This window comes from Rhipicephalus microplus, chromosome 3 (genome assembly GCF_043290135.1).
Source record: "Rhipicephalus microplus isolate Deutch F79 chromosome 3, USDA_Rmic, whole genome shotgun sequence".
NCBI lineage: Eukaryota > Metazoa > Arthropoda > Arachnida > Ixodida > Ixodidae > Rhipicephalus > Rhipicephalus microplus.
Window position 1 is genome coordinate 272,671,431 of NC_134702.1, and position 24,347 is coordinate 272,695,777.

Sequence of the window (24,347 nt, forward strand, 5' to 3'; positions counted from 1 at the left end):
AAACTGAATAGCACAACTTGGCGCAGTGGGCATGCGATGCGTCCTTAGGATGGAGCCGCTAGAAGAGAAGAAGGAAGAAGTAGGGCGTTCCATCATTAAAACGTTACCGAGCGCAGGTGAGTCTCTGTCCTCTACAGTCAGATCTAATCTTTTACACTCAGTCTAACGCCTGGCCGCCGTTCTAGTAGGACGAACCATAATAAATGTATACGTCCCTTCAGTGCCCACAGCAATGTGTTTAAATATTCCTTTTTCTCTCGCGCTGTCACCGCTTGGAACGCGCTACCAGGTGAAGCTATTAATATTACAAATATTGATGAGTTTTGTTCTTTTGTGGAGCAGTTAACAGAGCCAGTAGAGTTACATGTTGCTGTTCTTGTTGTTGCGATAACAAAAAACGTGTTTTGCAGTAGTGCATTGTAATCTTTGTAAATATATATTGTTTTTCATGCGTAGTACATCGCTTTTATTAATATTTTTCTTTTTTTTCTTGTCTTCTCATGTATGGGAAGAGCACCAATGTAGTATTGTTGTACCCGCTATTGTAAGTGTTTTGCTGTTGTGCGTATCGTCCCTCAAAATATTGTATTTCCTGAACCTTGTATCTACTTGGTTACCTGTGATGATGTATGTCCGCTTCCTGTATGGGTCTGAAGAAGGCCTACAGTAATAGTAAATAAATAAATCAAATAAATAAAATTAGAGTTGAGGGTAAATAGAACCTCATCAAGCACCTGCTGCAGTTGACCAAATTTGAATTCAACCAGACGCACTTCGTAGAAAGAATACTACACTTAGAAAGGAAGGTTAAATGGATTCGAAAATAACTAATTGCCTGGCACAGAGATACCTCTCTCTGGATAGAGCCCGGCCTCCTTCCGGCTACGTGTAATACACGGCATCGCAAGCCTTTGATTTGGACAAGCCTTTCCAGGAAGCAGAGGGCCGGGCCACTTTAAATAATCTTAACGGGAACTCCGCTTCGTGTCCGGACGGCACCACAAACAAGACACATCGCAACTTAGACGACCAGTCTGTCACAATCCTCAAATAAATCAATTGAATTCGGGAGTCGGGGCTCTACCTAAGCTTGGGAAAATGACATTCGTTATTCTCATCAATAAACCTAACTATAGTTCCAGTCTTAGCAAGTTAGGACCCATTTCACTGACGTTTTGTATAAGCATAGTCGCCGAGCGTCTCATCAATGTTCGAATATTGAAGTACATAGAGAAGACTAACCTGTTCTCTTACATGATAGTTCTTAGACTGCACCTATCAACACCACTCTGGAAGAGAACATCGCTTCGAGATAGGCAATAGTGCACTTAAAGCTGTGAAAGTCAACGTCTACTTAGGACAGGTAATAAACACGTAGCCGAACCACAAGATCGAAGTACCTAGAAGGATAAGAATGGGGTTAGCGCATTCAGCAAGTACTCTCAAACTATGACTGGTAGATTGGTAGTATCCCTCAAGAGGAAGTTATGTAACAGCTGCACCTTGCCGATACTTACCTACGAAGCAGAGAAACCTGAAAGCTTACAAAGAGGGTTCTACCTAAGTTCAGGATGACGCCGCGAGCGATAGAAAGGAAAATGATAGGTGTTAGGAGACAAAAAGAGAGCAGAGTAGATGAGCGAATAAACCTGGTTAGAATATTATAGTTGCATTCAAAAAGAAGAAATGGACATGGCCTGGGCATGTATCGCGTAGGCGCATACACGCTGGTCGTTAAGGATAACTTACTAAATTCCTCGCATGGGAAAACAGAGAGTTAGGTGGGCAGATGAATTATTAAGTCTGTGGTTATAAAATGGGAGCAGCAAGCAGAGCAGCGAGTTGACTGGCGGATTATGGGATAGGCCTTTATCCTACTGTGGACGTAGTCAGGCTGATATTGAGGATCTATCCACGACGTCAGGAAAACGCTAAAGGATCACATCTTAGATCAGCAGACTAAAAACGTTAGGACCATTCACGGACTCGATCTTGAAAAGGCCTTTGGAAATGTCTCGCACTTCTACATACTTGCCTAAAAGTGTTCCTTCAACTTGGTAGCCAACTTACACAAGTTCACCAGCTCGTTCCTCAGGAACAGAAAGGCGACTATCCAGCTAGGGGCTATCAAGTCTGAACCCTATGATCTAGGTTCCTTCAGCACCCCACATGGTTCAGTAATCTCCCCATTGCTGTTTAACATTGCAATGTGCGGCCTTGTTGCCAAGCTCTCAAACCAAGAAGGCATCAAGTTAGCCATATACGGGGACGACATAACCATATGGAGTGTCGTTGGCTTGGAGGGCTCTGCAGAGAGCTCTCTTCAACAGGTCATCTACTATGTTGAAGTCTACATGAAGAAAATGGGCCTCAAGCTCTTTCCGCCAAAGTCCGAACTACTCTTATCTTGGCCCAAGAGGAGGGGACCCAAACCCAAAAACTGGAAACCATGGGCCGACATCGACATCAGGCTAGACAAGGCATCGGGGTAGCATATTACGAGGGTCGACGCGTTCTGAGCTTGTTCGTCGAGGCTAGTGGCCAAAATGGTGGCACGAACGACCGTCCGACTGGCAAGGCTTAAGGGGTTATCTGACTAATCTCGCACATTTCGGACAGTCGAGGGGTCTTTGAGAGTACATCTTCATAAGACTGTTTCACGCATTCTTGATGAACCGCAAAAGTCATGTAGCTTGCATGCACCGGTGGCAACTATATGAGAGACATAAATTGAGCATACTCATAAAGAGAACTGTCAAGAGAGTCCTTGGCATTCCTATGCGCACAAGCACTGAGACCTCTATGAAACTTGGAGTTCACAACATGCACAAAGAAGTCATCCAGGCTCAACAAATAGTACAGGTTGCAAGGATTTTGGTCACACTAGCGTGGAGAAATAGTCTGGATGACACTGGAGTAAATGCCCTGACGCTCAAAGTGGGAAAAACGCCACTTTATGATTATATGCACTCTCGCATCAAAATATGTCCCCTTCGATGAAATATGCACCCTCTGTACAACGTGGGCATGCGTGTCCCTCGATCCACCTATCTTTTAGCTCAAGCTCACGCTAACTCATCTGTTTCATGCTTTGTTGATGCCGCCCAGTACGGCGTTTCCTCTCACTCTCACTCTATAATAAGGGTGAGATTTTATCCTAAGCGTTGGTTTGAACTACTTCTTACAAAGAAAAGCAGATGGCCATTCCACTATCTCTCCTTATTGACAGAAAACTTGTACTTATGCGGACTTTTCGCTCCTAGGGCATTTGCTTATGGTACCGTGTGCAAAGAAGTTTTTAAATTTATCGCTCACAAGTAACTCATCAACCACACAATTATATTTGGTTCCCTGCTCTCCTTAGCTTAAGGGCGGGGCCTTCTCAATGTCAACAAACTAACTCACTCCAAGGCGTGAGGCTTCACTCACCGCGCCGGGACTTGCGCATTAAGTGAAAAAATCCGCACACAGTCTTCATTTTAACGACAGTTTGACTACCTTCAATAGGATGACAAAGCACTATCAATCAGGCCGTACATCCTTTCCCCCGCCTCACGAAAGCTTGTCTATAGCTACAGGTAATCTACGTTCACATGCTTCAGACGGGAACATACGTCCGCCTCAGAACCTATAGCAATTATTCCTACCTTTCAGAAAGAGGTGTTACCATCAGCTTTAGGACTGGCCACTCCACGGCATCTACAGCAGCGAAACTAGCCGATTTGCGTCCTACACTTTTTGTGGTCAATCGGAAATGACCGCAACCATGGTCTATTTTCAGCAACTCAAGGGCTGCCTTACAATCTGTGCTCTCAGCACCTCGTCGCGGGCCATACGAACAGCTTGTTTTCGAAATTCGATGCCATCTCCACACTTCACACGAGAAAGGGCATCATGTGACGTTTCAGTGGCTGCCAAGTCACTGCGGCGTCATTGAAAACGAACATGCCGATACTGCCGCGCGGGCAGCTCTTAAAGGAACTCGAGAAGAAGCCACACCACTTTAGCGGACCGATGTAGCGAGTAATCTTCGACGACTTCCGTGTGAAATCACGTTTTCACTGTGGTGCCCACCAAGCAACGAGACGAATCGTTAACAACACATGTCCTCTTTGATGGCTCTCCGCATGCCCACTGGGCTCGACCGAAGAGAAGTTATCCTTCTTCAACGCTTATGGCTAGGAGTGGCATTTACAAAATCGTATTGCTTTGTCATACGAATGGCTGACACCGCTCTCTGCGATGCCTGTCATTGTGAAGAGACGCTACACCACATCCTGTGCGACTTTCCGTTGTATGACATACAGAGACAGTTACTGGCGTCCGTTCTTGCGCGCATCGACAACAGTCAAATGTCTGTGGACACTATTCTGTCTAGTGCCCGAGAGAATACTTTGCAACAGAAGGCGACAAAAGCTCTGTTGAAATTCACGCGACACGGTCTTGAACAAGTGGTCACAACAGCAATGCCAGACACCGCGAAAGACAAGACTGGACAATGACTGAGTGTGCGCACGTGTGCTGCCGAACGTGCTGTGTTTATCTGTCTTCCCTCTCTGCTCTCTATCTTTCATCTCCCCCATCCCCCTTCCATGCACAGGGTAGCAAACCGGCTGCCTATAGGTTGGTTAACCTCCCTGCCGTTCTTTTCCTCCTATTTTTTTTCTTCCTACGTTTCAGAACTATGTCCGGACAGCCACGATTGCAGTAATTTTAGCCACATGCTCTTGCGATGCCCCTTTTTACTAGGACAATATCAAGAATTTCCCAAAACTGTGTTCCATTTCATGCGCACGAGCCCAGCCCTCATACAACAACTCAAGGGTTTCAAGACAGGCGACGATGCAGCAGTGAGGCTAGGCCTCCCCGTCCCCACATGGGAGTGGCCCGTGATCCTACCCCTATAGAACGGCTGTGGAATCCTTCAGAACCCCAATAAAATTTTCATGCATCCACCTTTCTTTCGCGCGAGCATGCATGGTGGTAGTTTCTGCCACATCTTTTGTCTACCGAACGAAGCGTTTGATTTTCACACCCTTGCTGACGGGCAGGTGGACCACAGCCATCTCAATGTATGGTATGAATAACTTTATTAAAATCCTGAGGACCTGCGTGTCCTGGACTGATGCTGGCTGCTCCCACGTTGGGACATAGATGCCAAGCCCCTATGCCGCCACACGGGTCCTCTAGACAGCCCTGAGTTTGTGAGCCAGTGCGTCACTGTGCAGCATTCGCTGCCACCACTGTTTACAGCGAGAAGCCGCACCGGCCATTTTCGAGCAGCACGAGAGCATGTGTTCAAAATTGAACAGCCATCCCACGATCAGGAGGAATTTTCACATGCGAAACGTCTAAAAGTCAAGCTCAATCTCGTGTGCGGCGTTGCCACCTTTACAGCGCATGTTCACTCTCTCTCTCTTCGCCTACGCGCCCTTTTCTCTGGCCTTGCTACGTCGGCACAGGCAGCGTCTGCTCGCTGCGCCCTCTCGGCATACCTCCCAGCAGCGTTTTGCACACGCAGTGCGCATGCGCGTCCCTTTTTCCTCTCGCCTCCCAGCACTGACGCAGGCAGCGTCAGCTCGCTTCCCCCTCTCTCTCCTCTACGCATTCTTTCTAGTGAATTTTGCACCCGTATTGCACATGCGAACACACTTGCGCGTCACCTCCACATCTCTCTTTTCTGCTACGCTCCTTCTCTTTTACCTTGCAACACCGACGCAGGCAGCGTTTACTAGCGAGTTTCTTGATTGAAGAAACCTACCGCTCGAGCTGCGCACCCATTCACTGGCCACACTATAGAAGCACCGTATCCTGATTTCCAAGTTATTGCCGGCGCGAGATTTCCTGGGCGTTGTTGAAAAATAAAAATTCGTAATGCGTGGAAAGCGGAATGCAGATCTCTGTGTCCAGTCGGAGTCTTCTGCTTCTCATGAAAAGTGATTAGAAGCGATTGACATGTTACAGTAAGAAATACCAGCTCGTCACTGCGTGCTTAGCGCATCTTGAAGTTCCTCTCCGGCGCAACGCCGCTATGCGTCAAAGCGTCAACGCCGCCGCCACCGTAAGCGTTAGCGCCCGCTGCTTCGCATCTACACATGGTTCGCATTAGCACGAGATGGTGCAATTTTCTTCTCCGGTCCTGCTGTTCAGAGTAGTTGCTTCCCAAGAGCCACGCTTTCTTCTTTTTTTACAGTGAAAGCTGTTATGAGATCACAACACGGGTGACGCGCAGTTGTTCGGCGCCGCTTCTGCCACCACCAGTGGCCGTAACCACATCGCGCTAAATGGAAAAGAACCTACCACCAATGACACAGTGGGGCTCAAAACCTGGGTCCGCTTGGTGCTAGCCCAGTAATCTACTACTGAGCTATGCTTGTTCTCTTGACCTGTTGGCAAACTTGCCTTGGGCTGGTTTGATGTTGGGAAAGCATTCGCGTTATTACGACTTTAAATCGTTTTAAAACAGCGAAAAAACAACCAGTCGTCGCACAATTAGAATAGCGTAACGAGTCTGCCGTTCAATGCTCTAACCTTTTATAAAAGCTTGTTCTTAGTTGGTTGGGTGATTGTTTCTCCGAGTCCTGGCACAACCCTCCAAGGGGGATCGGCCATGAAATGGACGGTGCTTCATTTGTGAAATGGAATTGTTTTACAAGCCTGGTTATTTAGATAAGGATGTTTAAACAAAAAGCCCATTGATAAAGGATAAATTAGAAATAAAATAAATGATGGTAATAAAGAAGACGAACAATCTAGTATAGTTTGAAATAAGGTGAATGTATGCCTCAGCTTAACATTCTATAAGCTTAGTTGCCTTTACAAAATCGCACACGGCCTCGCAAACGTTCCTGTGGCTAAATTTCTTTTCAGTTGCTCCAAAGGAAAGGACCACCGGAAGGGATAAATTTAGAGCCAACCTATGGAGGGGTTCTTCTAACAGTCTCTTCCTTTGGTTTGTATACACCTGCATGTTAAGAGGAAGTTATGAAGGGAGTCATTCTTGTAGCAGTGGAGGCATAGGGGAGACTGTGCCAGACCAGACCTGTGTAGATAAAAATTCAGGAAGCGTGGGGGTGGACACGGCATCGTAGTCTCGTAATTGATATATCAGCCTTTATAGAAGAACACCATCAATTTTTCCAGGGGTATATAAGATCAGAAAATTCAGATGTTGCCAAGCGAGAGTTTTCAAAGTGATCTGATATGACAAATTTTTTGAAGCGTTCCACGGCGATAAATGCTAGCATCGGCAATATAGAAATTATGGGATAATTATGTGAGGCCACTGTGAGTGCGTCTGCATATTCACTGAATGTGAAACCTGTATGCTCTGGTATACAAAACAAGTGAATGTTTGGTAAATGCCATGGGGCAAGGGCGTAAGATGCTTTTAAAGCATTGGAAATATTAGGCGAAGTAATGAACTACACACAAACAGGTAGTCTAAAAGAATACTAGCATCTGGTATTGATGGAGGTAATTTTCGTAATGCTAATAGAATCGCAAGTGATTCCACATGATAAATAGGTGTAAAAGTGGGTAAACAAATTGGAAAAGACCAATTCTAAATTGAAGATGAAATTCTGACTTCTGCCTTTTCGCAAACTGAAGCATCCGTTGCTATTACAATCTTTGTCTAAACTCACCAGGTGGTCTTTCAAAAGGGCATTTATGTATCTGCTGGGAAGAATTTTGCAATTGTTAGGAAATATATTGTCAACTTCTTGTTCTCCTACTGACAGCGGCGCATACACACTTCAGCAATAATTTCTCACTGACGTCAGCCACTGCATGAGCAATTGGCATGAAATTACTTTCAAGTGTTTAGCGGATACCACGCTTTTCACAAGGATGACAAAAAATGGCATAATAAATTCCGCCCTGCTACCCAAAAGTTTATCAATAATGCCAAAGTGGGCATCAAGCAAGTGTGCTTCCATTAGTTACCCACTGAGTGTTTTCAAAAAGCTCTGAAAGGCCGCTCTTCTAGCTTTCACTGTGACTGTGCTACATCTTCCGGGCAGGTCTTGCGTTTTTCTCTTTGTGCGTCGAACTTTTTTTATAACAAACATTCCGTGCATTGCAGTAGCGGATTATTCCGTAATAATATTCTGTGTCTTGCGGTGCGCTGTACCTGCTCAATTCGTTATCTAAAAGCACATGCTAAGTATGTATGCGGGGCCAATCAGCCACATTGAAGGTGTGCAGGACGTTCTTTTTTTCTTTTGTTTCAATTTGATGGAGAAAGAACAAAAATGAAGTCATTCTGTGGTTGATGTGGCCTTGCTGACAAGCACGTGGACAGCGGCTGTCCTAAAATTATACGCAAAACATCTAAAGGTCTAGCTCAATTTAGTGTGCGGAGTTACCACCCTTACAGCGCATGCGCGCCCCCTCTCTTCGCTTACGCACCCCCCTCTCAAAGCAACACGTGATGCAGAGCTTCGTGTTTGAGCCGCAAACATACGCAGGTGTTCCGCGTCCCGCTAACTTCGTCTTGCTCCATTAAGGAACCACGTTGACCCCGCAACGTTGTTGCCTTTCAGCACCGCTTACTGCAGCAGTTACGCAAGTATGTGGCTCCATAGTTATGTTCTTTCTCTTTTGCTTCGTGTTATTGTGTGACGGCTTCTTTTCGGAGAAGTGCGCTGCCACGTGCACAAACGGTGTTTATTTATTTATTTATTCACAATACCTTACAGGCTCCTATTTGGAGCATTGTGTAAGGGGGGCGATACATGGTAAAACATGACTTGAGACAAATATAAAGAGATGAAATCAAGATGGTACAATATGGAAAGTGCACTGTCATCTAAACAACTGCCAGAAAAGCATTAGTAACACCCCAGTAAAAAAACTAAACAAAGGAAGAGCGTGCACGAAACACGAACTTAATTGACATGAACAGTTAGTGATTGTAAAATAAAGAAAATTTTGGCAGCGTTTACAATACTATACAATGCAACACGATACAACGTTAAACAATTTGAAACATAAGATAACACATCTATAGAGAATGAACAAGAAATAACTACGCAAGCAATAAATGTTCAAGTAGGCGGTAGTGAAAGGCTTTGCGCTTTGTGATCGAAGTGATATCACCAGGGAGATCATTCCAAAGCTGGATGGCGTGTGGCAGCGCAGAACAAATAAACGCCTTTGTTTTGTCGAATATGCGCTCGAAACTGCCACGATTATGGAACCGCCTAGGCATGCGCAGTGGGGTTTTCAAAGGGAGAGAATGAGGCCTGGTGTTTTGAAGGTATCCATGAAGCAGACATAAAAGGGAAACACACCGGCGAACCTGAAGAGGGTGCAGGGAAAGTTCGAGTTTTATTTTAGTGATACTGCATTTTCGTTTGTATTTCCGGTAATAAAACGAGCGGCACGGTTTTGAACAAGCTCTAAGTTAGTAATTAAGTAGTCTTGATAAGGGGACCAAATAGATGAGGCGAATTCTAACTGCGGGCGAATGAAGGTAAGGTACGCTAACTTGCGAATGTTAGGTGGCGATTTACGGAGGTTACGACGAGTGTATCCAAGCATTTGAGATGTTTTAGCACAGAGAGCGGTAATGTGAGGGCGCCATAAAAGGTTGTGAGTCAAGATTACCCCTAGATACTTGAATGACTGAACACGAGATATGACAAAGTTGTTAATGAAGTCATTTCACCGCCTTATACATCTTGTGCAGTAACTCCTACTAATGAAACTGCTGCAGTGAGTGGTGCAGAAAGGCAACGATATTGAGAGGTGAACGTGGTGCTTGGTGGAGCAAGGCGGAAGTTGGCGGGACGCGGAATACCTACGCACTTTCAGAGCTCAAGCACGAAGCTCTGCATCACGTGTTGCTTTGAGAAGCATTTTGAGAAATGCTTTTCCCGCCCGCGGCGCTGCATACATGGCCAAAGCATTGGAGCATTATGGGAAGCTTCGTGAAAAATGATGAGAAAACATGGCAGGGAGAACAAGAGAACAAAATTAGAGCTTTAATTCTTCGACTCCATTTGAATAATGGCGTGACATAGTGAAGTTAGCTCCTCTCTCCTATAATTCTGTAAGTAATCAATTTAGAACGCAGAAAATTTTTACACCAGCCTCATTACAATTCAAAGAAGTACTGTTTATATCCACCTATAGTATGGAGGAAGAATATAGCCCTTAAAACTCCTCTGATTTGTTTGCACTTGCAGTATAGGTGAGAGACAATACAGATCAATCCAGTGCACGTCGTCTTCTGCCTTGTGTGTGTACCTGTGCATGCTGTCTTTCTTACACGTATATGCCCAACAACAAGCCTCATTCCCCACTCCGCTCATTCCTTTGCATCGGTTGTGTTTCCATGTCTTTGTGTACGATATTTCAATCCTCATATTGTACGTGAAAGATAAAATCGAGAAAAATGGAACTAAAATAAGTACTATGAGCCTTCGGTACAAGTGAGAACCATACTCAGGCTGCCCGGGTGGCAGGTAGTTATTCTTCCACAAAGGTACTAATGGCCTGAAATATTTTCGAAGAAAAAGATAGAAACACGATGACTGTCTGCTAACGCATGTTATATTGTTACACGACGTCGGACAGAAAGAGCATCATAGACGACGAAAACGATGAAAGCGACCGTGCTCATGTTGTTGTTTCTGCTGATCTTTCATCTTGGCTGCAGCTGCCTCTGACTCTCCCTGTATATTTTGTAAATATATTTATTTCATTCATTCTCTCACCCCCGTAACATTTGGTGAAGGTGCTGGGTACAACACGATATAACGGAGCTCCGCAGTGGCCGACGCTTGGATTTTTCCACCATGGCAAACCAGGGACCAACTCCCGCCGAGGCGACTGTAACAACAACTGTTGTCATTCCGCAGCTAAAAGATCCTGGCACGTTCTGTGGCACGGATGATGTCAATATCGAAGAATGGTTGCCGTTGTACGAGCGTACAAGTAAGAAGTACCGCTGGGATGAAAGTCTTATGTTAGCCAATATCCTGTTCTACTTGAAAGGAACAGCAAAAGTGTGGCTCGAGAACCACGAAGATGAAATTGGAAGCTGGGATGCATGCAAAGAAAAGATGCGCGCCCTTTTCGGCAAGTCTAGAAAGGCAGCGGCCAAGAAGGAGTTGGCATCTCGTGCGCAAACGTCATCAGAGTCCTGCGTGACTTACATACAGGACGTGCTTGCCCTTTGCCGAAAAGCGGACAACGGTAAGGAAGAAACCGAAAAAGTAGCTCACATATTGAAAGGCATTGCAGATGATGCATTCAACCTTCTCATATGCAAGGACTGCAACACGGTCGACGCCATCATCAAGGAGTGCCAGCGTTTTGAGGCCGCAAAATGTCGACGTATCGCCCATAATTTCACTCGACTACCAAACATAGCGGCAACCTGGTCGTGCGAAGACAGGCCTGCGCTACAGACGCCGTTAACTGCAGAGCACGTGAGGAAGATCATCAGACGTGAACTTGAAGCTCTGTCTCCTGCATCCACGTGCTCCCATGCCTGTGACTCCAGCCCTCAGATGGTGCCACTGGTACACGCCTTTGTGCGACAAGAGCTTTCCAATGCTGGACTGTCCTCCGAGTGCACTACAGCTCCCTCTCAGCCGATCAACCGTCGTCGACCCCATGTTTCGTATGCCCAAAGCCAAAACCTTCCGGCGCGCCCTCGCAATCCAGCCGAGTGGAGGACTGCTGACTATCGCCCGATTTGTTTCAACTGCCACCGTATCGGACACGTGGCCCACCATTGTAACACTCGGTGGTATTGGCATCAGGCATCCTATGGGTACCCCCCATCGGCCAGAGAGGGATCATGGACGCTTTCAAACTTACCGGGAGTCACCTCAGGCCACCAGTGAAGACGTTCCTTCTATGCTGCCATATTGTCGTCGCTCTCCATCTCCGCATGCTCACCAGTACCGTTCACCGCTCTCCCGTCTCCCATCATCTCACTCGCTCCAATTTCGCTGACCAACGTCGCCGACTGACCACCTGCCGCGGGAAAACTAGATGATGCAGCTCCCGAAGGTGATGCTGCATCGACCACTTGCCCGCCAAATTCTCTGACCATGCTGCCGACTCGACGCAACCTTATTGACGTTGAAGTAGATGACACACCCGTTGTTGCACTGGTGGACACAGGGGCTCACGTATCAGTGATGAATTCAGAACTTCGTTGCCGCCTTAGGAAAGTTTTAACGCCACCCACAGTGCCACTCATCCAGGTCACCGACGGCGGCACGTTTCCCGTGCTTGGAATGCGTTCCGCGCGTATAAGTGTGGCTGATCGCTCCACGACAGTGCTATTTGCTGTGCTCGAGAAATGTTCCCATGAACTTATCCTCGGCATGGACTTTTTATCCACCTACTCTGCCCTTATTGATTGTGGAACCGGCATGCTTCAACTTGATTTACCGTGTTACCATGACGACCCAACACCAGCTCAACCCCGTCTGTGTTCTGCAGATCACGTTCGCCTAGCACCTCAAGCCGTTACTTACGTGAACCTCACATCTGTCCTTCCTGTTCCCGATGGTGACTACATGTTGACACCTATTTCTGACGTTCTGCTGGCCAAAATTGTTGCCGTGCCTCACAAACTTTTGGTAGTCACGGGAAATACAGCATCTCTTCCGATCCTAAACTTCAGCTGGTGCGCTCAAGTTATCCCAGATGGTATGTCTTTGGCAAAAGTTTTTTTTTCTATAGATACTGCCATTTCGGCGTTCGTTGCCGAATCTTCGTCGTCCTCTGCTCCGTTTTCATCCTCGAAGAGCGCAGCGGATGCCACCATCGACAAGATGATCGCTCCGGACCTTCTTCCAGCGCAAACAGCTGACATCCGGCGCCTGCTGAAATCCTACCGCGACATCTTTGATTTTGATGACCGCCCTTTGCGTCAGACATTCTTTGTAACTCATAGGATTAACACTGGAGACGCCAGCCCCATCCGACGACGTCCTTATCGCGTGTCTAATGCTGAGCGACAAGTTATCCAGCACGAAGTTGAAGAAATGCTCACAAAAGACGTCATCGAACCTTCCTGCAGTCCATGGGCATCGCCGGTCGTGCTAGTCAAGAAGAAGGATGGCAGCTGGCGCTTCTGCGTAGACCACCGTCACCTAAACAAAGTAACACGTAAAGACGTGTATCCACTGCCGCGGATTGACGATGCTCTCGACTGCCTACATGAGTCTGCCTACTTTTCATCTATCGACTTGCGATCAGGATACTGGCAGATTTCTGTCGATCGTCGAGACCGTGAGAAAACCGCATTCATCACACCGGATGGACTTTTCCAGTTCAAGGTTATGCCATTCGGATTGTGTATTGCGCCAGCTACATTTGAAAGAATGATGGACTCTCTCCTGCGTGGATACAAATGGACCACGTGCCTATGCTATCTCGATGACGTCATCCTATTTTCACCTACACTCGAAAGCCACCTTAGCCGCCTAATGGCTGTTCTTGAGGTTTTCCGGAAAGCAGAACTTCAGCTCAACTCTTCCAAATGTCGGTTTGGCCGTCGGGAAATCACTGTGCTCGGCCACCTTGTCACTGCTCGAGGCCTGCATCCTGATCCTGAGAAAATTCGAGTTGTCAAAGATTTTCCCATACCACGTTCCGCAAAAGATGTACGGAGTTTTATCAGCCTTTGTTCTTACTTTCGACGTTTCGTGAAGAATTTTGCTGACATTGCCCGACCACTTACGGAGCTACTGAAGAAGGACATGCCTTTTTATTGGGGTACTGACCAAGCAACTGCCTCAGCACCCTTACAACATTACTTACTTCCCCACCCATCTTGGCCCATTTCGACCCGTCAGCCCATACTGAAGTTCGTACCGATGCCAGCGCACATGGAATTGGTGCTGTTCTTGCCCAGTGGCAACGAGGACAAGATCGCGTCATTGCTTACGCCAGTCCCCTTCTTTCTCCTTCGGAAAGCAAGTTTTCCATTAGAGAACGTGAGTGCTTCGCACTAGTCTGGGCAGTCGGAAAATTTCGGCCATACTTGTTTGGCCGCACCTTTTCGGTAATTGCAGATCACCACGCCTTGTGCTGGCTGTCGTCCCTTAAAGATCCAACAGGACGACTTGGCCGTTGGGCCTTGAAACTACAAGAATACAGCTTCGACGTCGCATACAAATCTGGCCTGATGCACCAGGATGCCGACTGTCTATCCCGTCACCCCCTGGACCCACCTGACCTTTCAGCACATGATTCTGACCCTTGCGTCTTCGCCATGTCGGCTTTCACCGACATACGCAAGGCGCAGCGATGTTCACTTGTGATCTATCATGCAGAGTCTACGCTCGCCCCACGTAGACCCGTCGCTACACTTGTTCGTTTTACACGACGGCATTCTTTACCGACGTAACACCAGCGCCGAAGGACCAAAGCTACTACTCGTTGTTCCTGCGACACTCCGTTTCGCTGTACTTGAACAGCTTCACGACGCCCCAACCGCGGGACATCTCGGAGTCACGCGCACGTACGATCGCGTGCGGCGTAGATTCTTCTGGCCAGGCCTTTACCGTTCTGTGCGCCGATACGTTGCTGCATGTGAGTCCTGCCAGTGCTCCAAGCATTCCACCTTGCCACCAGCTGGTCCGCTCCAACCAATAGACATACCCACCGTTCCCTTCTACCGCGTTGGTCTTGATCTCGTTGGACCATTTCCTACTTCTCTCACTTGAAACAAGTGGATAGCCGTAGCCACTGATTACGCCACAAGATACGCTACCACACGAGCGCTACCGACAAGCTGTGCCACTGACGTCGCGAACTTCTTGCTTCATGACGTAATTCTTCAACATGGCGCTCCTCGACAGCTGCTGACTGATCGTGGTCGCTCATTTCTCTCAAAAATAGTAAGTGACATCTTTCGCTCGTGTTCGACGCGTCACAAGCTCACTACGGCCTATCACCCACAAACAAATTGTCTTACCGAGCGCCTAAATCGAACATTGACAACAATGCTCTCCATGTACATTTCCAAAGATCACCTTGATTGGGATTGTACTTTGCCCTATGTGGCATTCGCGTACAATTCGTCACGGCACGACACTGCTGGCTTCTCCCCCTTCTATTTATTGTTCGGCCGCCATCAAGCGTTACCCTTCGAGACTCTTCTCCCATCAACTACGCAAACGGTAACCGAATACGCCCGGGATGCCACTGCACGGGCTCAAGTGGCCCGCCAAATCGCACGGGAACGTCTTCTTGGCTCGCAGCTCTCTCAGAAGGCCCGCTACGATAGCCATCACAGAGTAGTTTCCTACTCTCCAGGTTCATTGGTCCTCCTCTGGACACCGTGCCGCCACGTTGGCCTCTTTTCAAAGCTCCTGTCTCGCTACTCGGGGCCTTACAAGGTTTTCCGCCGGCTTACCGATGTCACATACGAGATTGCTCCGTTGTACAGTCAGTCATCATCGTCCGCAACCGCTAATGACGTCGTCCACGTGACCCGCCTCAAACCATACATATCCACATATGACCCTACTCTCCTTTAGGCGCCGAGACGGCGCTGTCAGCAGCGGGGGGTTATATGTTACATGACGTCGGACAGAAAGAGCATCATAGACGACGAAGACGATGAAAGCGACCGTGCTCGTGTTGTTGTTGCTGCTGATCTTCCATCTTGGCTGCAGCTGCCTCTGACTCTCCCTGTATATTTTCTAAATATATTTATTTCAATCATTCTCTCACCCCCCGTAACAATATCGTAAAGCAGAAGCGTAGAATCATGTGAGGCGTCAAAACGTGCAGTATCAACAAGTAGGCGTTTTGAAAGCCCACCCTTTACAAAGCACTCAAATATGTAAAACCATCATCAGCTGCTGAAGCATCATCAAAATGAGCACCCGCGTAGGTTCACGTGTTTTAGGAAATTTCTAGCTTAGTTTTAAACAGCAAATGTTGTGCGCAAATTCGTTCGTTTTCTTGTCTTACGGTTGAAGTATGCACAGGGACCTGAAGCAAAGAGGACGTTGAGAAGGCGATATGCATGGAGCCCGATTACACAATCTGGCCCACTATTCAAGGCGAAGCTCAAGTGCCCTCGAAGTTTTAAAACAATGTTTTTTTTGCCAGTGACCACCATGATTTGAGTGTTGTATTTTCGAGATGGATATTATGTTGATAAAACAGGCGCCACTAAATGAGTGAGACAAAATGACCTCGTATCTGCATGTATTCTTCAAATGTCGTCGAAAGACGATAGTCTTGCGTCTGGTGAGAGTAAACTGAACGTTTATTTGATGTTCTGCGAAAGAAAATCGGTGAGTGGCATTCTGGAGGCACTGTGTTTGAGTGCTTCAAGCGTGCAGCGGAGGTGAACGAGCGCATCAAGTCACGTCAGCCGTAAAACGTGAGTGCCATGTGGCAGTTTTTCTTTTTTTATTTGAAAACAAAGCACGCGGCTCTGAGACGTGTGTGCGCACCCGTCTCAGGTGATAAGTTGTAGAACGCAAGGCAACGGGTAGATGCCACCACCGTCACGTCTTAGCAAATCGTTGGAAACACTCTCATTTTTGTGCAAGCGTTGCATCATCAGTGCAGCCTGATAAGCGCTACGGTGCTTAAAAATACTTATGTATGCCTTTTCTAGTAAAATACGCACATGCGAAATACATTCGTGTTGTTATGGTGCCTCAGACATGCGCAATAAACGCTTTTTAATGAACAATTGCACAAGTATGAATGCTGAACCTTAAGCAACATTGGTGGGCGCTGCAGATGGGGTTGGCCGATGTGGGTATCAGTTGGTGCCATTTAGAGTACCTTGTACCGTTAAGGCTGAACAAACAGACAACTGTTCGGACAGACAGACAGACAGACAGACAGACCGAAGTTTTTGCGTCGAAGGTCCCCAAGAATTACTATGGTCTTTAAAAAAGTTTCCCTGCCATAATTCGAACCTCCAACTCATCAGCACGCGCCCGACGCTGTTCCACATGAAGGACGCTGACAAGTGCGCCGTGTTGTCTCTCGCTCGTTGACTTCTGTTGGTGGAGCCGAATAGAGTGATAAGGCTTGACAATTACTAGAACCGATAAAAAGCTCTATGTACACTAAACTGTCAAAGCATAGCGTCTGAGATTCAACGCTGGTGAGCAATCTCAGAGGTCAGGGCTGTAGCGTCTCAATAGCGACTGTAAACAACTATCGTGAAACATCAGGGAATTGCCCTAGAGAACACTCCTCACAGTATTTCCCAGACGTAGGTACGTTGCACTCTAGTTATGTTCTTTTTCTTTTGCTTCGTGTTATTGTGTGACGTCTTGTTTTCGGAGCAGTGCGTTTGCACATGCACCAACGCTCTTTCACTGTCCTATACACCGGGAGCGGTAACTCCGCTTAATGGAACTGCTGCAGTAAGTGGTGCAGAAAAGCAACAATGTTGAGAGGTGCACATGGTACCTTGGTGAAGCAAGACAGGAGTTAGCGGGACGTGGTACATCTGCGCACGTTCGTGGCTGAAGCACCAAGCTGTGATCACGTGTTGCTTAAGCGCGGCGTGGTAGTGTATGCATGAACATAGGCGTAGGTTACCATATCACTCGCAAGCGCACCCCACGCATTTTTTTTTCTAATTAACAATGGTTTGTAGGAGTGCACTGTACGAGTGCTAACTACGTGCTGGTTGATGTCATCTTTGCACTCAATCGACGAAACGCTCTGTTCAGGTATAGGTTAAAAAGGTCAACTAGCACAACTGTTAAATCATGACAATGGGCGTCAGTCGTCGCGATGGAAGCGCGCCACTAGGCGTCAACGTGGCTGCATCCACGTTCGACGGTGCTATAGTTGCTAAACAACAAATGACATTGTACAAACTCTCACACTCAATATCAATATACAATAAGCATTCCGTATATATATATATATATATATATATATATATATATATATATATATATATATATATATATATATATATATATATATATATATATATATAGCTCAGTGGTAGAGCATTGAACGCGTCATTCGAAGGTCGAAGGTTCGGATTCTGCCCATGGCAAGTTATCTTTTCATCTACTTTTCTTCATATTTACAACACCATTCGGTCTAATATCTTCCCCTATACTTTCCTTGGCATTATTGTCTGTTAGATCTCATTAATATCGTGGAAACGACAGAAAAACAAGCCCTTAAGTATACACTTCTTTCCTCAATATATATATATATATATATATATATATATATATGAATAAAAAGAAGACACACGTCGAAAAACGAAAAGGTTTCTTTACGTTTTGGCCGTGGGACCGGCCTTCGTCAGAATAATAATAATAATGGTTATTCTGACGAAGGCCGGTCCCACGGCCAAAACGTAAAGAAACCTTTTCGTTTTTCGACATGTGTCTTCTTTTTATTCATACTATTTACCGGCGTCCAAGAATTTATTCCCTGCAATTATATATATATATATATATAGTTATGAACTTCGAGAATAGTGCAGCATAGGAAACAAAACAATAAAATATTTATTTAATCCTAACAGTTTCGGCTGGTGGACCAGCCTTCTTCGGAGGATGTAAGTGAAATGATACAAGTTCCAGTAGCAGAGGGTCACCCTCACAGTTTAAAGACCCTCCAAAAAAAGAGAGAGAGAAAAAGACAAGCGGGCGAACGAGGTAGCAACAGACAACAAGAAGCAGAAGAAGGAGAGGAACTAGAAAGGAGCGACGGAGAGCCGCCGGAAACGAGCGGGTAATTCTGGCATTGTTGCTGCGTATAGGTAAGACGCGCCGCCAGCGGAGGCGACCAAGAAAAACGGAAAAATGTGGAACATGTTGCCGCTTACTCGCATCTCACACATGGATCGAGTTTAAGTTCACGTGGTTCGGCGGCTGGCCCGTGGCATCGGGCCACACACACACACACACACACAAGAAGCATACGACCCGCTCCAGCTTTCGGAATATAATGGCCACGTTGGAAAGCTAATGTGCCCTCTCCCCCTCCCTCCACCTGCCCTCTCTTGCAGAAAAATGTACAACCAGTCATACTGAAAATAAATAAATGGGTATTCTTGTAAAGGATGAAAATATATAAAAATAAATAATACTAAAAAGTACTCAGAAATGAAAATAAAGTTTAATAATACTAACACAATCCGTTCGGTTTACGTAGCATCGAATTCGTTTAGTTTCGCTATATTGACTAACTTGCGTGTGCGACTTCACGTATGTATAAATAAATTAATTGAGTAATTCAATTTCTGTGTTTCACGAAACGTCGCGGAGACACGTCAGTCGCCCAGGGCTCTCGTTGATTCCGTGGGTAAGTGATCTGAATTTCTTTATAAAGTATGACTCCCGCTGTTCGCGCTCCCGTGTGTTCTGGAAGCCGGATTGTAGGAGTATGACACTTACGCGTTCGAAAGAGTGACCAGGAACTCTTTCGAACGCGTAAGTGTCATACTCCTACAATCCGGCTTCCAGAACACACGGGAGCGCGAACAGCGGGAGTCATACTTTATAAAGAAATTCAGATCACTTACCCACGGAATCAACGAGAGCCCTGGGCGACTGACGTGTCTCCGCGACGTTTCGTGAAACACAGAAATTGAATTACTCAATTAATTTATTTATACATACGTGAAGTCGCACACGCAAGTTAGTCAATATAGCGAAACTAAACGAATTCGATGCTACGTAAACCGAACGGATTGTGTTAGTATTATTAAACTTTATTTTCATTTCTGAGTACTTTTTAGTATTATTTATTTTTATATATTTTCATCCTTTACAAGAATACCCATTTATTTATTTTCAGTATGACTGGTTGTACATTTTTCTGCAAGAGAGGGCAGGTGGAGGGAGGGGGAGAGGGCACATTAGCTTTCCAACGTGGCCATTATATTCCGAAAGCTGGAGCGGGTCGTATGCTTCTTGTGTGTGTGTGTGTGTGTGTGGCCCGATGCCACGGGCCAGCCGCCGAACCACGTGAACTTAAACTCGATCCATGTGTGAGATGCGAGTAAGCGGCAACATGTTCCACATTTTTCCGTTTTTCTTGGTCGCCTCCGCTGGCGGCGCGTCTTACCTATACGCAGCAACAATGCCAGAATTACCCGCTCGTTTCCGGCGGCTCTCCGTCGCTCCTTTCTAGTTCCTCTCCTTCTTCTGCTTCTTGTTGTCTGTTGCTACCTCGTTCGCCCGCTTGTCTTTTTCTCTCTCTCTTTTTTTGGAGGGTCTTTAAACTGTGAGGGTGACCCTCTGCTACTGGAACTTGTATCATTTCACTTACATCCTCCGAAGAAGGCTGGTCCACCAGCCGAAACTGTTAGGATTAAATAAATATTTTATTGTTTTGTTTCCTATGCTGCACTATTCTCGAAGTTCATAACTTTTATTACGGTAGCCGGAAGAAACTCTGATCATCTATTTCATCTATATATATATATATATATATATATATATATATATATATATATATATATATATATATATATATATATATATATATATATATAGGGTGCTTGCCTATATATATATGAATATATATATATATATATATATATAGGGAAGCGAGAAAGCACGACTTACGAGAAAACACTTTTATTAATCACATACCTTTCGGCTGGTGCGCCAGCCTTCGTCAGTGTGACCAAGGCTGACCCACCAGCCGAAACGTATGTGATTAATTAAGAGTGTTTCCTCGTAAGTCGTGCTTTCTCGCTTCCATTTTTACTACGGAGCTAGTGCGCTTTCTTCCTCGCTACGTCTATATATATATATATATATATATATATATATATATATATATATATATATATATATATATATATATATATATATATATATATATACTGTGAGCGCAGTCACCGACTCTTCTTTATCAATGAACGTGTCATCATCGTTTGTATAATTTCCTCATCTGTAGATACCGTCATCAGTGTGTGCCAGCTCGAGGTCGTCTCGAATTAAGCTCTTTATCATAAGTGGTGAAGGTGCTTCTCGATGCCCAAGTCCTCTCGCACGTTACCACTGGAGCTCCACTCGGGTCGTCGCCTACTGCTAGCTGCCATGGCAGTGCAAGACAATCGTGGTCCATTCAACACCACCGGCCCAGTGCAGCCACCGATGTCGACCCTGACCATTCACAGCCACCAGCGTGATCCGCCAGTATTCTCGGGTCTCAAAGGGAATGACGATAACAATGGCTACACACCTACCTAGTCAGCGAGCTGAACAGGTGGGATACTCTACGCAAACTACGTACGGTTCCTTTCTACGTGAATGATGTTGCCAAACCACCTCCAAGATCTTCCCGACTGGGACATGTTCGCGCTGCAGCTTCGTCAGATTTCTGGTTCCCCCAGTGTTCGCGCTGAAGCAGCAACGAAGACGCTTGCTGAACGCATTTAACTGGTGGGTGAATGATACACCTCGTACCTTGAGGATGTTCTTGCCTTGTGCAAGCGTTTGAACTCATCTATGCCTCAAAGCGACCGAATACGCCAAATTATCAAAGGCATAAATACCGTCTTATTCAACGCCCTTGCGTCGCAAAATGGACGTGTCATCATTATTTGTCAGAGGCTAAAAAAACTTCAGTCTCTTCGTCTCCGCCATAATGCCCCAGACATTCGTCTTCCTCCGGTCCTCAACATACGTGCCCTGGTACGTGACATAGTCCGTGAGGAGCTTCGTGGGCGCTGCTCTTCCTGCGCTCCACCATCTACTTTAGCGTCAGCTCCAACCAACTTGCGGGACATCATCAGGTAAGAGATTGCGTCTGCGTCACATTCACCTTGTTCCGCCGAATCCAGACCTCGTGAGGTACCAACGTACGCAGAAGTCGCGGCGCTCTCAGCACCCACCACTCTCCCAGCGGCTACGCCAGTTGGTCATGTACCTGTGGCGTCAGTGTCACCAACGATGCGCCCACCGCCGTATTACATCATACTGCGTCCTCCTCGCCCAATCTGTTATTATTGCGGCTATAGGGGTCACATCTCGCTTTTGGCGAAGGCGCCAACGGGATGAGCAACAGAAGAACGCGGACGCTTCAGTCCACTTATTAACTACCAGCACACGCCTTGCCAATCTTCCTTTCAGCGTTCGCCCTCTCCACCTTACAGTATGGGACTGCCTGTCAACTCCCGCGAGTCTCGCCGCCACTCACCATCTCCCAATCGCCGTTCCGCGTCGCCTCTGAAACCCGCATCCAATGTTCTGAATGGCCACTCGAAAAAACTCCCCAATGCAGTTTTAGAAGGGGAAACTGCATCCACCGGATAGCCAGCCATTCCTCCAGACAGACCATCGAACTTGTTAACAGTGTTAGTAAAAGGTATTAGCGTCGAAGCTCTACAAGATACGGACGCTGCTATTTCGATTATTCGCTCTGACCTTTGCTCTCGTCTCCGCAAAATCACAACACCTTACTCGGGGCCGTCTCTCCGTGCTGCGACGAACGCCATTACTCGCCCGCTCGCCCAGTGTACAGTTCGTGTTTTCATAGACGGTATTCGTCATCATATTGCCGCTGCAGTTCTCCGTGAGTGCACCCGCGAACTCATTTTGGGGTGGGATTTTCTGTTGTCTGCATGCGCTTCCATATTTTGTCAGCGCCTCATCCACCTCAATCCCACTGACTCTGCTATATCGAAACACGAATAGCGCATTTGTCTCATCGCCACTTCAGATTATGTTCTTTGGCCATCCCGAGAAGTAATTAGCGTTAATTGCATCAGCATTGTGGATGGCGAAGTGCTTTTACTACATTACGGCCACACGGTACATCGAGGCATTTTGATCATTCCAGACCTTGTTCGTTTTTCCAAAGGGTCTGCTTTTATTACTGCGTCAAATCAGACCCCCTAACCCTTATTGTTTCCCTGTGGATCAACAGTCACATGCGCTATTGACCCACATCCCGTTGCAGTTGTTGCCCTTCCAAGTCAAGAAAACCTACCAGAGCCAAGCGCGACACCACTCAACTCTCCCACTCCTCTATTGGTGACGTTAAGCCCTGATTTTACAGCAGCCCAGAGTCAAGAATTGCTGCAATTATTGAACAGACATCTCTTTGTTTGACGTTCATTCTGCTGTTCTTGATATGGCAACTTCTGCGACTCACCGAATTCAGTCTGACGGCTCCCGAATTATTCACCGGCGCCTATACCGTGTGTCTCTTGCAGAAAGGAAGATAATTGAGGAAAACGTCTCAGACATGCTTCGACAGAATATCAGACGTCCTTCCTCGAGTTCATAGTCTTCGCCCCACCGCGGTGGTCTAGTGGCTGAGGTACTCGGCTGCTGACCGGCCGGTCACAGGATCTAATACCGGCTGCGGCGGCTGCATTTCCGATAAAGGCGGAAATGTTGTAGGCCCGTGTGCCCAGATTTGGACACGTTGACCCTTACTGCCGTTCCATAATCGCATGCTTAGAAGGAACACCCGCTCTTCCGAACGTCCGACTTCGTGGACAACTGAAACAATTCAAGCTTCACGGTGGTGTTTTACATCGCTATATTTACCACATACAAGGAAACCAATGGGTCCCCGTTATACCGCGTTGTCTACAACGTCAGGTTATTGAGACATTCCTCGGTGATCCTGCTGCTGGGCATATCGGCTGCCACAAAACGTACGCCAAAGTACGCAGTCAGTTCACCTGCCTAGCCTCTCATCCGCCATTGCCAAATATTTTTCTTCGCGTGCCTTATGTGAACGGCGGAAAAGACCCACTACTGCTCCTTTTGGCTTTCTCCAACCTCTTCCTTGTCCCACTTTGCCATCCGAAGTCGTCGGGATAGACTTGTATGGCCCCCTTTCCGTGAACTCCAATAGAAATTGTGACACCTGTTGACCACCTCACTCGTTACGCGGAAACATCCTCCTGCACGCTGGTAGAGCCACTGAAGTAGCCGATTTTTTTCCGCGTACCATACTTTTACGCCATGTTCACACGTGTTCTGCTCAGCGACCGCGGCAAGGTCTTTCTTTCCTCTATTCTTGCTGAGGTTCTACGTGCCGTCAACACCATCCATAAGACAACTTCTTCTTATCTTCCACAAACAAATGGCTTGACGGAACGCTTTTATCGTACTTAAACTGGTATAGCGCATTACGGGGAAGAAGAAACGGCCGAGCAGACCGACACAAGAGGACAGAGCGCTAACTTCCAAATTAGTTGGAAGTTAGCGCTCTGTCCTCTTGTGTCAGTCTGCTCGGCCGTTTCTTCTTCCCCGTAATGCGCTATACCAGTTTAAGTACGACGAACCAACTCGACCAATCTTCAACACTCGTGGCTTTTATCGTACCCACTCGGGCATGATTGCCATGTACAGACGGGTCCACTGTTAAAAGGAACACCTGGG

The 24,347-nt window shown here is 46.6% G+C and overlaps 1 protein-coding gene across 1 annotated transcript in view; it reads left to right on the forward strand.

The window, feature by feature from the left end:
* Positions 1 to 24,347, forward strand: part of LOC119159806 (calcium-activated chloride channel regulator 2-like) — a 665,495-nt gene that overhangs the window by 602,345 nt on the left and 38,803 nt on the right. The window lies entirely within an intron of this gene.